This window comes from Boleophthalmus pectinirostris, unplaced genomic scaffold (genome assembly GCF_026225935.1).
Source record: "Boleophthalmus pectinirostris isolate CB_2022bp ecotype Guang Dong unplaced genomic scaffold, ASM2622593v1 HiC_scaffold_14, whole genome shotgun sequence".
Classification (NCBI taxonomy): domain Eukaryota; kingdom Metazoa; phylum Chordata; class Actinopteri; order Gobiiformes; family Gobiidae; genus Boleophthalmus; species Boleophthalmus pectinirostris.
Genome location: NW_026571047.1, coordinates 23,755,263 through 23,769,523, shown reverse-complemented (window position 1 = coordinate 23,769,523; position 14,261 = coordinate 23,755,263). Strand labels below are relative to the sequence as shown.

At 36.4% G+C, this 14,261-nt stretch overlaps 1 protein-coding gene across 2 annotated transcripts in view; it reads right to left on the bottom strand.

The window, feature by feature from the left end:
• LOC110160421 (adenosine kinase-like) overlaps positions 1 to 14,261 on the bottom strand; it is a 416,586-nt gene that overhangs the window by 398,662 nt on the left and 3,663 nt on the right. The window lies entirely within an intron of this gene.

Genomic DNA, 14,261 nt, shown 5'->3' with positions numbered 1-14,261 from the left:
GAGTCTAGACAAAACATGAGTTAGTTTCACTGCAGCTCAGACCCTTCTGTATTATTTAAAGGCGTTTTTTACAGTCGGGTTGAGATTTTAGAGGAGCTCAAATCGACCACTTCATCGTATTAATAAAACATCTGAGCTCTGCAAGTTTATGACGGCTCAATTACAGCTCACTGCCATTCATGTCCTCCTGTGTTTTTACTCTATCTCGTGTGATCCCTGACCTCTGAGCTAGAGCTGGACGAACGGTTTGAGTGGAGTATTTGCTGTTATATGCAATGTGTTTGTATTTAAAAAGGTATTATACATGATTTTTACACTCTTAAAATGTGAAAAACAGAACTAATTCATTTTAAAGGTGCACTGTGAAACTTTTCTGGAGTAGTGTCTGTCACCTGTTGTTTTTTTGTTTTTGTTTTCACTGTTCTGCTTAAAATGTTCCACAGTATGACGTCAAACAGCTTTACAACGCATTTATTAAATTACAGGTGGTTTTAAAGCTCAAAAATACAATACGATAAAAACATTCTGACTGTAAGTGTGGTTTCCTCTCCACAGATCTGACTTGTAACTTGATCTGGTCTGGTTTGGAAAGGTTTAATACTATATTGTGAAATCTTCAAGAGAATACAATTTTATGATATATATTTATTTAATCATGAGAACAGTGAATGTGCCTGAATTTTTGTGAAAAATAATTGTAAACATATATTCGGATCCATTTTGAATCGATTCGAGAATTGTGCAATGCAGTATCACGATATATCACTGAATCGATTCTTTCTTACTCCCCTATAAAGCAATAACATCTCCATGGAGAAAAGCGTTTGACCGGAAAAGTTACACAATGCACCTTTAAACAGTTTGCGGTGGTCCAAAGATATTCCGCATTTACTTTACGCAATCCAAGCATCCTCTCTGACAACGCTCAGAGAAAAACGATCAGATTTCTGTCATGGTAAAGCTAACAACAACTGGTATTCTAACACACAATTCCTGATGATCGGACAATAACAAAACACTTAGATTTGATGGGAAATGGACACTGTGTCTATTTCGCGCTTACAATCATTTTAATTGATATGGGATGTGACGAGGGGTGTGCAAAAATATTGAAACATCCATATATATTGTATCGTTTAATGTGATGATACAGTATTTTTTGGTATATTTTACTAAATTATTTTGTTACAGCTACAGTTTTGTTGTTTGTTTAGTGGAAGGAAACTCTTTTATGTGACACATTTTACATTTTCACCGTTTTGATGATTAAAATGTTTGTGTTTCATATGAACTTTGCACGAGAAACAGTTTAACAAAGACTTTTAGTATCACAGCCATGATTTAGCCTTTATTTTTTTATTGAACTGTATCGAATCAATTTGAAATATAGCGTAGTGAATCGTATCGAATCGTAAGATCACTGTATCGAGAAATGTATCGTATCGGCAACTTCTGAACGATACCCAGCTCTAGACTATTTTTATTGATCCACATAGGTAGGGTGACCATATTTCCGTTTGTGAAAACCCGGACACCTTACCGGGGGTGGGGGGGTGGAGCCTGGACATTGAGCTACTCTTACCTCGCAACCTGTGCACATGGCCTCCCACCTGTCCAGACTGTTTGTAACATAATCCATTAAATTACTTAACGTGAGTAACGTAATCTGAATACTTTGGGTTACTTGATTTGCGGTAGAGAAGCAAAGATGAGGAAATCTTCACATAAGAAGTTTTGTCTGATAAAAGACAATAAAAAAGCCCAGACTTTACTTAACCATATTAAAAAATATTATTGATAGAAAACGAGGAGACACGGTCCATGCAGCATGATATAGTCCTGTTAAATCCTGTTTTAGACCTGTTTTAGACCTGGTTTAGTCCTGGTTTAGACCAAGTTTAGACCTTGTTTTAGACCTGGTTTAGACCTGGTTTTAGACCTGGTTTAGGCCTGATTTAGACCTTGTTTTAGACCTGGGTTTAGACCTGGTTTTAGACCTGGTTTAGGCCTGATTTAGACCTTGTTTTAGACCTGGGTTTAGACCTGGTTTTAGACCTTGTTTAGACCTGGTTTTAGTCCTGGTTTAGATAAAGCCCAAAATGTGAAAACAGGAAAATACCACCATGCAATCCATTTACTTCAACAAAGTAACTGTAATCCAGTTACCACTCACTGAAACAGTAACTGTAACAGAATACATTTACTCATAATTTGTACTCTGATTACATAACTCTGGTACATGTAATCTGTTACTCCCCAACACTGAGTGGTTACAGTTTATGTGTCGTAAAGTTGAATTTATTTATGCAGATTAGTAATAATAATGATGATAATTTTAACATAAAAACGTTAATAATTTAGTTGATTAATCGTTAATTGATCGATTAAGAACATTTAATCGAATGCCCATCCCCATCTACAATATTGTTTATTTTAACCTGAAGAAAAACAGGTATCGTACAGGAACTTTTACCAGGCGTTTGTGTTGACGTGCTGGCTGTTTTGTGACACTAAACCACTTGAGTAGCCCCACTAGACGTGTACACAAAACACACTCCAGGAGGTTAGCATGCAGCGCTAGTTTAGCCTTTATTGTTGGCTTCACTCATCTCTGCGTCTCTCCTCTATCCAGTGTTGATCCCAGTGGAGTGAGCCTTGTCAGCGCTACAACCCCCCTAGCCCCTCTCCTCTTCCTCCTCCTCTCCTCTTCCTCCTCCTCCTTCTATCTCCGTGTGTGTTTTGGCTCCCGAATGCTAATAGCAGCCGTCGCTAACACTGCGCTTTTGAATTATTCATGACATAGACAGGGTCACACGGCATAATGAGGAGTTTACTCTGGTTTTTCTGGACGAGATTGCGTGACGTGGCTAATCTGCATTTAGCCTGGGAGAAGAGAGTGAGGAAATGCATAGGAGAAAATGGGCTAACAGTGGGGAGGGAGCGGTCTAATTGCTGCGAGCAAATAACCTCCGCGGCTTTACAGAAATGAAAAGAGCAAACAATTAATTATAAAGGGATGGATTGAGATGTAAAACAGGCTAATAATACTCGACTATAGGCAGATGAGCCAAAACATTATGACCACCTGCCTAATAGTCCAGAATACAGCCACTTATACTACAAACTGATGGACTGTGTATTAGGGCGGATGCAATAGTTATATCATGTTACTGCAGTACATAAGAAATACCGCACTACTAACACTGCAGTATGTCACTATTTTCAAGAACCAAACACATTTTAACAACAGTATCTCTTTGTTAAAGGCGCACTGTGTAACATTTCCAGATTCATCAGACGGTTTCAGTTCGTGGAAACTGTCTGACCTCGCAGCATTAGGATTCATTCGCTCGACAGTAGGCGGGTATTTTTTTTATTTAACCAATCGCTGCTATTTGGTTGTGACATACAGTATGTAATGTGCCAAATCCCAAAGAAAGAAGGAAATTGAATTGTGAATTGATAAAATTCACCAAACATTCTCTTTGTTCCGGTTTTAAATCCTTGATCTCGGGAATCGTTGCCAACACAGAATGTCTGTCTTCCTCTACATCCATCTCAACGTTTTGTTTACTGTTGTGTTGTACCACAAAAGGGACCCAGACAGGCTTCAACTTCAACTTCTGGTCTACAACATCCGTCTAGTGTATTCTGATTCCTGACCTAGTCGCTGGAGAGAAATGAAATTGAGTGGAGGCACTAGGTGGCGCCAGACTGCCTATCCGTCACCTGCTTGTCTGGAAATATTGCTTTGTGTAAAATGTTCCACAGTATAGACTAAACGTATCTAGGGAGATAAGCAGGTTACAGCACTATGCTACATTACCAGTCAGATCTGTGGAGAGTTGCTCCTATTCACAGAAGGAATTATTGTATTTTTGAGCAACAGAAACACCCGTAGTGAATAAATGTTTCATGGAGATGTTTAATGTCATACCATGGAACATTCCAGACAAAGCAATAACATCTCAAAGTAGGTAGCGGACCCTCCACCAAAAAAAATTGCACAGTGCACCTTAAAACAACTACCTGCACGAACTTAATGAAATAGATTTGAATCATCCGTATTTCTTAGTCTCCTGCCATGCTTGAACTTTGCGTTGCAACACTGTCATTTCCCCACTGTAGGACAAATTAGTGTTATCTTATCTTATATCAAACCTCAATATGTGAAATGTATTGGATAAACAAGTTTAATTTCTCTAAACAAACAACAAAATTTAGTATTAATATCAAAAATACTCACAATATATCTATAAAGCATATCACAATATCAAATCACAATGTTCACCAATGTTTATACCTTAAAAACCAGGATTAAACGAGATCTAACCAAGAATTAAACTTGGTCTAACTAAGAACTAAGCCAGGACTAAACTAGGTCATGTCCAGAACTAAACCAGGGCTAAACTAGAACTAAACCAGGGCTAACCAACCACTAGAAATCTCATACAAGTTGCAGTTTTGTAGATGCTTTGCCCCACAATTTGTCCCTTGCCATATTAACCCAAATCCAGTGGTCATAATGTTACGGCTGGTCTGTAGCTGTGAGCTCATTTTCTAAGCTTTAACAGGCTCCGGGGACATTTAAGAACGATCAGAGTTACTGCTACAAATTGAAGGTCCAGAGGCAGAAGAATAAAGCGGCTGTAGTCAGTTTAAAGCTTGTATAATGTGTCTCTTGAAGAAGAAGGCGGGATTTCATTTTGTTCACATGTTTGCCTTTGGAGAAGCACTGAACAGAAGGGTAATGTCGCCCTCTGGTGGGAGAAAAGTAGCACTCCACTCACATCGGATTGTTCACTGTAGCCTAGATGATACAAATGATATAAGTGGTTGCAATAATCCTGATTAATTGAATAGTGAAATAGCAGACAATCTAATTTGATTTAGAATTTACTTGCTGTCTGGAGCAGTCAAAAGCCTTGAGTGAAAATAGACGTCAAAAGAAATCACAGTTAAAGAATAATTAGAGTTTTGTTTTAGCTTTGTCCATGCATCTTGGCCATTTTAATAAATTAAATGAACAATAACAGACACATTGATTTGTCAAAATAAGTCTTAGTAATCCCTCATTGGTCCAGGAGTGATCCATAGAAAAGGATTCAAAAGGTAGTCAATGTTATTAAAAAAACAAAACAAAACCAAAAAAAAACAAACTGTCCAGATACTACCTTTTTGAAATCCTGAAATCCTCCTTGTCATTGTGTCCTTAGGCAAGACACTTCACTCACATTGCCTAGTATGAAAGTGGTGTGCGTGAGTGATGGTGGTAGTCTGAAGGGCTGCGCTTCAGTCAGTCTGCCCCGGGGCATCTGTGGCTACAATAGTAGTATACCACCATCGGGTTTGGAGTGACTGAATAATGCTCTGTAAAGCGTCTTTGTGACATATGTCTGTGAAAAGCACTATATAAATAAAAAACTGTGTTACTTACTTAGTCAAAATAATCATTAGCTGTTGCCATAGACTGTATAAAGAAGTGGACTAAGGGAGTGTGACGTCTCTGATAGCGTTCGGCTCCAGTCAAATAATCAAGGCTCACAGTTATGAAAGTGAAATTGGAGTCAAGTTCCACAGTAACAATAATAGGAATTGATTCACAAATAAAACAGCAGAATAAAAACACCAGGATCGTACCTCTACACATGCATAAACCTTTACTGTATTTGCCTATATTGGTTTCAGAAAATGTAAGTGTACGAATTGAACTGTCAGCTGGCAGTCATATTATTATTATTAGAGGCTTAAATTTTAGGTTATTTGTTACAAGCTACACAAATATAATAAATAGGGGTGGAAGTCTCACGATACGATATCGTCACAGTATGAACCTCACAGTATGATATTTATTGAGATATTATGGGAAAGCTCACGATTAGGGATGTAACAATATCCAAATCTCTCGGCACGATATTTTAACAATCTACATCTCACAGTATGATATTTATTGTGTTATTATTTATTGTGGAGGCTTATATGCTACTTTTTCCTCTTAAAATGCCTTGACAAGACTTAATCCAAAGAACTAAGACTTAAAAGTGCTTAAAACTGTTATTTCTTCTTGTAGTCTGCACTGAAATGGAGCAAAGGATCATGGTCTATGTAGTTCTCCGTCTTTTTTTTTTAACTATTGCTGCACCATAACTTTTAATTTAAGCAAAGACACTTGTAATTCGATATAGTGTGATGGTCCATGATATTATTGTGAGAACTTTGATATATATACGATATCACGATATTTCAGTTATTGTTACATCCCTATCCTTTTACCAAGACAACTTATTTAAAAATATATTTGAAATACAATCCAAGACCAAGTAGGCCTGTCACAATAATGGATTTTGTGTGATATACTGCTGAAGTAAATAGACGATAAAGGAGAATATTGAAAACTTTAATGCCACTAACATAAGAACCCAAGAGCAGATTGAAACCACAAAAAATATTCTAATTGCACAATATTGTAAAAGAAATGAGCTGCAATAAACAAACTTTATTGTTATGCCCCTAATAATAAAGATATAGATCAAGAAACTGGGAAAAAATACATTAAAAAAAGAGAGATCCACTTGTTTTTTTTTTTATGTAATATTGTGTAATTTCCTGTATTTTGTGATAATATTGGCTGTTACATTGGCCTTCTAAAAGTGATTCTCAGTCTCAACCTTTATTTCTGCTTAAATAAACACATTATCCACATGTTTTGAATACCTTTTACGTGCAGTCAATTATTAAACTACTACTTGATTCTTGTAAACATACTCTTCCTCCACTTTCCAAACACTAACATCGCCAACAGTAAAGTATAAATTATGCAGGACCACAGACTTAAAATAGACTCAAGAAAGAAGAAAGAGTGCCATTCAAATCCAATAGTGCTTAAAGTACCAGTGCATTAACTGATAAGAGGCTGTGTGCTGCCAACAGTCAATAAAGAGAAGAGCTTTGACTTCACTGAACCCTGTGAGAGTACATACACAGTGCAACGTTATGATAAGGAAAGATACTATATTTAATACCATTAGCATCATAAAAGCAATTACTGAAGAAAAGACATGGAAAGTTTCAATGAATAATGGACTCTTACAAAAAATGTCAAATTTCAAAAGCGGTGTGTCTTTGTCAAATCAATAAAGTAATTATCATGACAGATTTACTTTCTAAAGCTTAAAGGGCGCACATTATACTATTTTATGATTTATGTTATAATGTTGTTTCCTGACCAAAAACATAACTGGAGTTGTGTTTTGGTTCATTCACTCGTTTAACACATAAATCCTGCATATTTAGGCTGAGTTCGTCTCTCAGACAGAAAACTCTCTGTTCCTTCCACCTTGTGATGTTATGTGGTGATACGGGAAGTGTTTTTTTGTTGTTGTTGTTGTTGTTTTTTAATGAATTTATTTTGGGCATGTAAGAGATTTATATTCTTATACAATGGAACATACAACATAAGTGAAATCGTAATAGAAAAAAAAAAAAAAAAATCATAATAGAAATAAAATTTAATTAATTAATTAAATTAAGAAAAAAATCCTAATTGAAAAATAAATAAATAAAAAAATACTATAAAAAATATAAATAAAATAAAATAAAATATTTTTTTTTTTTAAAAGAACATTTATTTGATCCCACCCTCATACACCATCACTAGAATAATTTGGATAATTTAAGACCCGGAAATACCAATCTCTGCAAAACAAAAAGCAACATGCAGCTGTTAACTCGAAAACTACAGCTTCATGACATCACAAGGTGGAACAGAGTATTTTAAGGTTTGGAGATGTAGACAGACTGATTATATGAATGAAACAAAACAAAACTCCAGGTCTGTTTCTGAGATGGTAACAACATTATAACATGGTTGCATCATATAGGACCTTTAAAGAGCACAGAAGGTCCATCATCTTGCTTTGACTGGAATGTTCCACAGTGTGGCATTAACTCACCTATCCATGGAGTCAAGCAGGTGACACTACTAGATCAATTCACAGGTCTACCTAGGAGATCTATGGAGAGGTAACCCCACTAACAGTAAGAAAGCCTGCTTTTCCAATTTAGATTTTGCACAATAAAAACATTTGTAATTGAAAAAGAGCAAGACTGATTTAATGCTAACCTGAGTCATCAGCCGGTTTCACTTCGTAGAAACAGTCTGACCTCGGGTACTTTTTTATTTAACCAATCGCTGCTATTTGGTTGTGACATATGTAATGCACCGCTAACGGGGTTAACTGGTATATTAAGCTTTTCCCAAATCCTGTAGGATGAAGGGCAATAACGTCTTTCCCCTTGAAAAAAAATTCACCAAACATTCTCTTTGTTCCGGCTTTAAATCCTTGATCTCGGGAATCGTTGTCAAAACAGAATGTATGTCTTTTTGCTGATTGGCTGGTGCCCGAACTCATACTTCCGGTGTTCTTGCAAACCATCTAGTTTATTCTGACCTATTCCTGACCTAGAGAAATGAAATTGAGCGGAGGCACTCGGTGGCGCCAGCCTGGCTAGTTTAATGCCGTACTGTGGAAAAATCCAGGAATGTACTATGACCTCCCATCAGTAAAGTTACATTTTTACATGCTTTAAAACCATAAAAAAAAAAAAAATCAAGCCTACTTTTGCCAAGACAAATTACTTAATATTATATTTGAAATACAATTCTAGTCCAAGTAGGCCTGAAACGAAAACAAATTTTGAAGATTTGAGGACTATAAAGGAGAATATTGAAACTTTAATATCACTGACACAAGAACCCAAGAGCAGATTTAAACCACAAAAACATTCTAATTGCACAATATTGTGAAAGACATGAGCTGCAATAAATAAAGAGTAAAATGAAAAACATCTGTATTTAGTTTGTATCTTTAATGACTCATAGAAGTAATTCATTCGACCTTCTACGGCTCAAATCTTCTCGTATAAACAAAAAATAACCAAAAATGTCCCAGTTGTGCAAAAAAAAGGATCCATAATAAAATACTAATGTTCAAAATATTGTTCCAGCTTTCATATTCTGCATAATCAACAGTCAATATGGTAATTATCCTGAAGATTGTATTCAGAATCGCTGCATTAAATCTACAGTCTATGAGCTCCATGTTCATTGCCTTTGACAGATTATGTAATGTTTTGCCTCATAATGTCTAGATGTACATTTGCACAAAGAACAGGAGGTCATAGAGAGGTCAAATTCTCCCTGTACTTCTTGCTGTGGCCACACGGGGGCGGTAGTATCTGCCTGTGCCCAGATGTGAAGGTTACTGTAGTGTGATTCTCCCACATACAATAGAGGAGATATCAAACAGGAAGTGGTGAGAGCAGCGGTTTCCTGTTTTTACTCGAGGCTGTTATGAAACTCACCATTAGCCAAACATAAGCAGCATATGACCACAGTAGAGCTATAGAAAACACAAAGACAAGGCTTGGACTGTAAAATGTGCAAAATCTGAGCTACTTATAATGCTACTGAATTTAAAAAGCAAATAAATAAATGTATAATAATATAATAAAATAGTCACATGTTTATAACTGGTTCATAATAAGTTTTTTTTTTGTATATCATAAAAGTATCTCCTCTGTTTCTCCTGCTCAACACTTGCCCCATGTTCAAATGCAAAACAAAATAATTATACAATACATCATAATCTATATCTTTTTCCATTTGAAACAGCAAAACAGTACGTGAACATAGCCCTGCCACACTAAAAAAAATTGCAGTATGATGTATTGTAAAAGCATTAGACAATAAAGAATAATACTGAAACCAAAACATACTACATACAATATTATTATATATTTTTTTAAAAGAGCTGCGATAAATAAAAACAGGCTGGAACACATAAGTAATTAGTTTGTGTCTATATAAGTCATAGAAGTTCATAATTTGACTTTCTATAGCTCAAATCTCACTGTAGTAGAGAAAAATAGTCTAAAATGTGAGATCAGATGTACCTAGGATTTACCCAGGACAGTCCCAGTTTTGAGTTCTGTGTCCCCTGTTCCAGCAGATTTATCCAAAACCAGTGATTTGTCCCAGTTTTATACAAGAAATGTCACCGGTGTCCCTATTTTTGACCAATTTGAAGCATAAAACTGTCATTTGTTTTGGTAAAATACAGAAAAGCTGCTTAAAAATTACCAAAACACAACGAAAATGTGACTATACTGACTCACATGTTAGTCATGAATGGGTTGAGTGCAGAACATTTTTCCTTAATTACACACTTGTTTCACAATTTTATTATTACCAAACACCACAAGTCAGGGGTGTCCTAGTTTTTATCACTCGAGACTACAAAGAAAAAAAAAAAATACTCATGATAAATTATTATTATTAATCATTGCATTTATATCGCGCCTTTCAAGATACCCAAAGCACTTGGTGGTTCAACGTTCATTCATTCTACATTTGGTGGTCGTTACTATGGTTACTATTATAGCCACATCTGCTCTGGGGCAGACTGATGGAAGCGAGGCTGCCAAACTGCACCATCTGACCACCACCATCACTCACGCACGCACCATTTTCATACTAGGCAATGTGGGTGAAGTGTCTTGCCTAAGGACACAATGACAGTTTTTGTGACTGGCACCCCCCCATAGCACCTGATTTTCCCGGCAGTCTCCCATCCAAGTACTAACCAGGCCCGGCCCTGCTGAGCTTCTGAGACCTGACAGGATCAGACTTTGACAAACTGGTGTGACCACTAAATATTGACTCATCTAATAGAGTTGACATCGTAATTCTCATAGCAGGTCTACTTGAACCACTAGATACAATTCATATATTAATAATAAACCAGTAAAGGCAGGAGTGGTTTCTGGTTAAACAAATATTTATTCTTATGTAACCCATTTCTAAAAACACAAAGAGAGAGGAAAATAAGCACTACGTTCTTTATTAAAACACTGCACTATGTAACTTTTCGATGATTGTCTTGGCGATGGTGTTGCTTTGCCTTGAAAGTTTCACAGTATGAGAGTTAATGTATCTATCCAAGATTTTTTCTATTATTATTATTATTATTTTTTATTTTTATTTATTTTTTTTTTATTATTTATTTTGATTTTATCTGTCTATTTTTTTTATTTTCTTTGCTCAAAACTATACGTACAAAATTGTTCGTGGGGTTGCCTCTCCAAAGATCTGACCTGTAACCTATGGGCATCACCTGCTAGTTTAGATGGAGATAAACAAGTTTAGTTAAGTTTGTCATTCATGGAAAAGCAATACTGCAACTTTTGTTTACTGTTCTAATGTTGTTGTTCTGTTTTGTATGTGGCCTTTGCACTTTATGCCTCATTTGCACTAATGCTCAGCTCTGATGCCCATAATTGTCCGAGGCCCTGACCTGCGTGAAATGTATGTGTGTGTTTTTACGCTGTTGCCCGTGACTGCAAAAACAGAACTGGCCCTTGGGGATAAATAAAGTTTTCTAATCTAATCTAATCTAACATATGAAGTTACACAGTGTACCTGAAATAACAATGTAATTCAGGCTAAGATAATTAAATACCATAAACATGACTGTACGAGCCGGTGTGTTGAAATGCATTGTGGGAGATTTAATGGTCCGAGCTGCGTGTTAATCCAGGCCTGACCTTGTCCACAATGTGAATGTTTAGTGGCTTTTTTCTGCAGAGGAACGACTGCTGATAAAGCTGCTCTGGGCGGTCACATGACTCACTCTGACCAGTCACAAAACAGACGGGAACAATGCTTCGTCAACTACAGTGTGAGTGACGCCCAGACCAGGACAAGACCAAAGGCACAGAGAGGACTACAGTCATTTATAAACAAGTTACAAGCCTGTTTATGAGAATACGGCAGGATGTGAAACTCTTAGGGGTGCAACAATACAGATTACTCAAGATTAAACGTTTATTTTATCACAAATATAAATACTATTCTGATATAGCAAAAGAAAAAAAATCTATTCTGTTAACTAGACAAAAGTTGGATCATACCCAAATGAATAGAGGATTACACAGACGATTTCCAATATGTTGTAGGCCTCAAAAAAACCAAAAAAAAACAATTCCTCTATTATTTATATGGTAGTTATGAATAAACATGACATTGTGTTCAGTAATACTTCTACGTGGTTCAAATACAGCGAGGTTAGGCTTCTAAAGAGCTGTTTTCCTGTATCTGGGGGAACAGTGTCGGGAGTAACGTGTTATGAAACTAACAAATTACTGTAATGTGTTGTTTTTTGCTCTAATGCAGTGATGTTAAGGCGTTACAGGGAAAAAAACTGTAATATTTTACTCAGTACAAATGTTAGTAACGAGCGTCACAATGCTTTTTTAATCTGGTTGAAATGGTGGGTTTTTCGATTTTCTTCATGCAAATTCGCTAAAATCACAGCGAAATCAGCAGCGGTGAAACGCCGGAGTTGCTCCTGGTTTAGACCTGGTTTAGACCTGGTTTAGACCTGGTTCAGTCCTCCTGGTTCAGTCCTCAGTTCAGTCCTCAGTTCAGTCCTGGATTAGTCCTGGTTCAGTTCTGGTTCAGTCCTGGTTTAGACCTGGTTTAGTTCTGGTTCAGTCCCGGTTTAGTTCTGGTTCAGTCCTGGTTCTGAGGACTGAACCAGGACTGTTCAGTCCTGGTTTAGTCCTGGTTTAGTCCTGGTTCAATCCTGGTTTAGACCTGGTTCAGTTCTGAATTAGTCCTAGTTTAGTCCTGGTTTAGTCCTCAGTTCAGACCTGGTTTAGACCTGGTTTAGTCCTGGTTTAGACCTGGTTTAGACCTGGTTTATTCCTAGTTTAGACCTGGTCTAGTCCTGGTTCAGCTCTGGTTTAGTCCTGGTTCAGTTCTGGTTTAGTCCTGGTTCAGTCCATATACAGTGCAAAAGTTCAGCATCTTTGCTCAGTTATTTTGGTGAGAGTAAATTAAAGTGCTGCGTAGGCGTGTAATGTCTTATATTTTAAACACAGTAATATTATAATGTAACAAATTACTTTGAAATGACAGTAACAAGTCATAATATTAAACATTACAGTTTTGAAGTAACTTGCCCAACAGCGTCTGGGAAAGTGTAACATAATAACTGTAATGTTGTATTAACGATCAATGTTTTCTAATCCAACTATACTAGACTATTCATTTCTCATCTGTGAAATATGATAAGTCTGAACATAAACACTCAGCAATTTTAATAATTGGATTTAAACCAAAAATAGTCACATTTCTTGTTCCAAAGTCTGAGCTCAGCTCCAAACCTCTTGCTTTCACTGACAGAGGATTGGCGGTGAACCTCTCCATTAAAAAGACCCAAGCTGATCGTAGACGACTGGCAATGGCTGAATCTTGATTAAATTTTGATTAATTGCAGAGACAGTGTTTAATGAGACTGGAGTTGGTAAACAAAGCAAAGGGCTGCATTTTTTGAAGTATCATCATTTCCTGCACTAACCCTATTGTTTAATCTGTACAAAGTGTTCTGAATGTGACTCTTGTATAAGTTTGTCAGTTCATATTTCAGTCTTTTTACTGTATCTGTACTGTATATATACTATATTTAACACTATCACTATGCACTTTGGCCATTTCATGTTATGAATTAACATAAATAATTACAGAATGCCTTATTTGACAACAGTTTCTTGCTATTTTAGCAACTTATTTAAAATGTATTATTAACATTTATACTTTTGCTTTTTGTTATTATATTATCAGAGTTGGGGAGTAACAGATTATATGTACCGGAGTTACATAATCAGAGTACAAATTATGAGTAACTGTATTCAGTTACAGTTCCTGTTTCAATGAGTGGTAACTGGATTACAGTTAATTTGTTGAAATAAATGGATTACATGGCGGTATTTTTCCGTTTTCACATTTTGGGCAAAACCAGGACTAAAACCATGTCTAAACCAGGTCTAAACAAGGACTAAACCAGGACTAAACTCAGGACTAAACTAGGACTAAAACCAGGACCAAAACCAGGGCTAAACCAAGACTAAACCAGGTCTAAACCAAGACTAAACCAGGTCTAAACCAGGTCTAAACCAGGACTAAAACCAGGAATAAACTAGGACTAAATCCAGGACCATACCAGGACTAAACCAAGTCTAAACCAGGTCTAAACCAGGTCTAAACCAGGTCTAAACCAGGTCTAAACCAGGACTAAACCAGGACTAAACCAGGTCTAAAAGCAGGACTAGAGCGGACTAAAACCTGTTCTAAATAATATGACACCTAACAGTAGGTGGACATAATTTAAGGCAGCAGTGATCTCATATAGAAAACATTT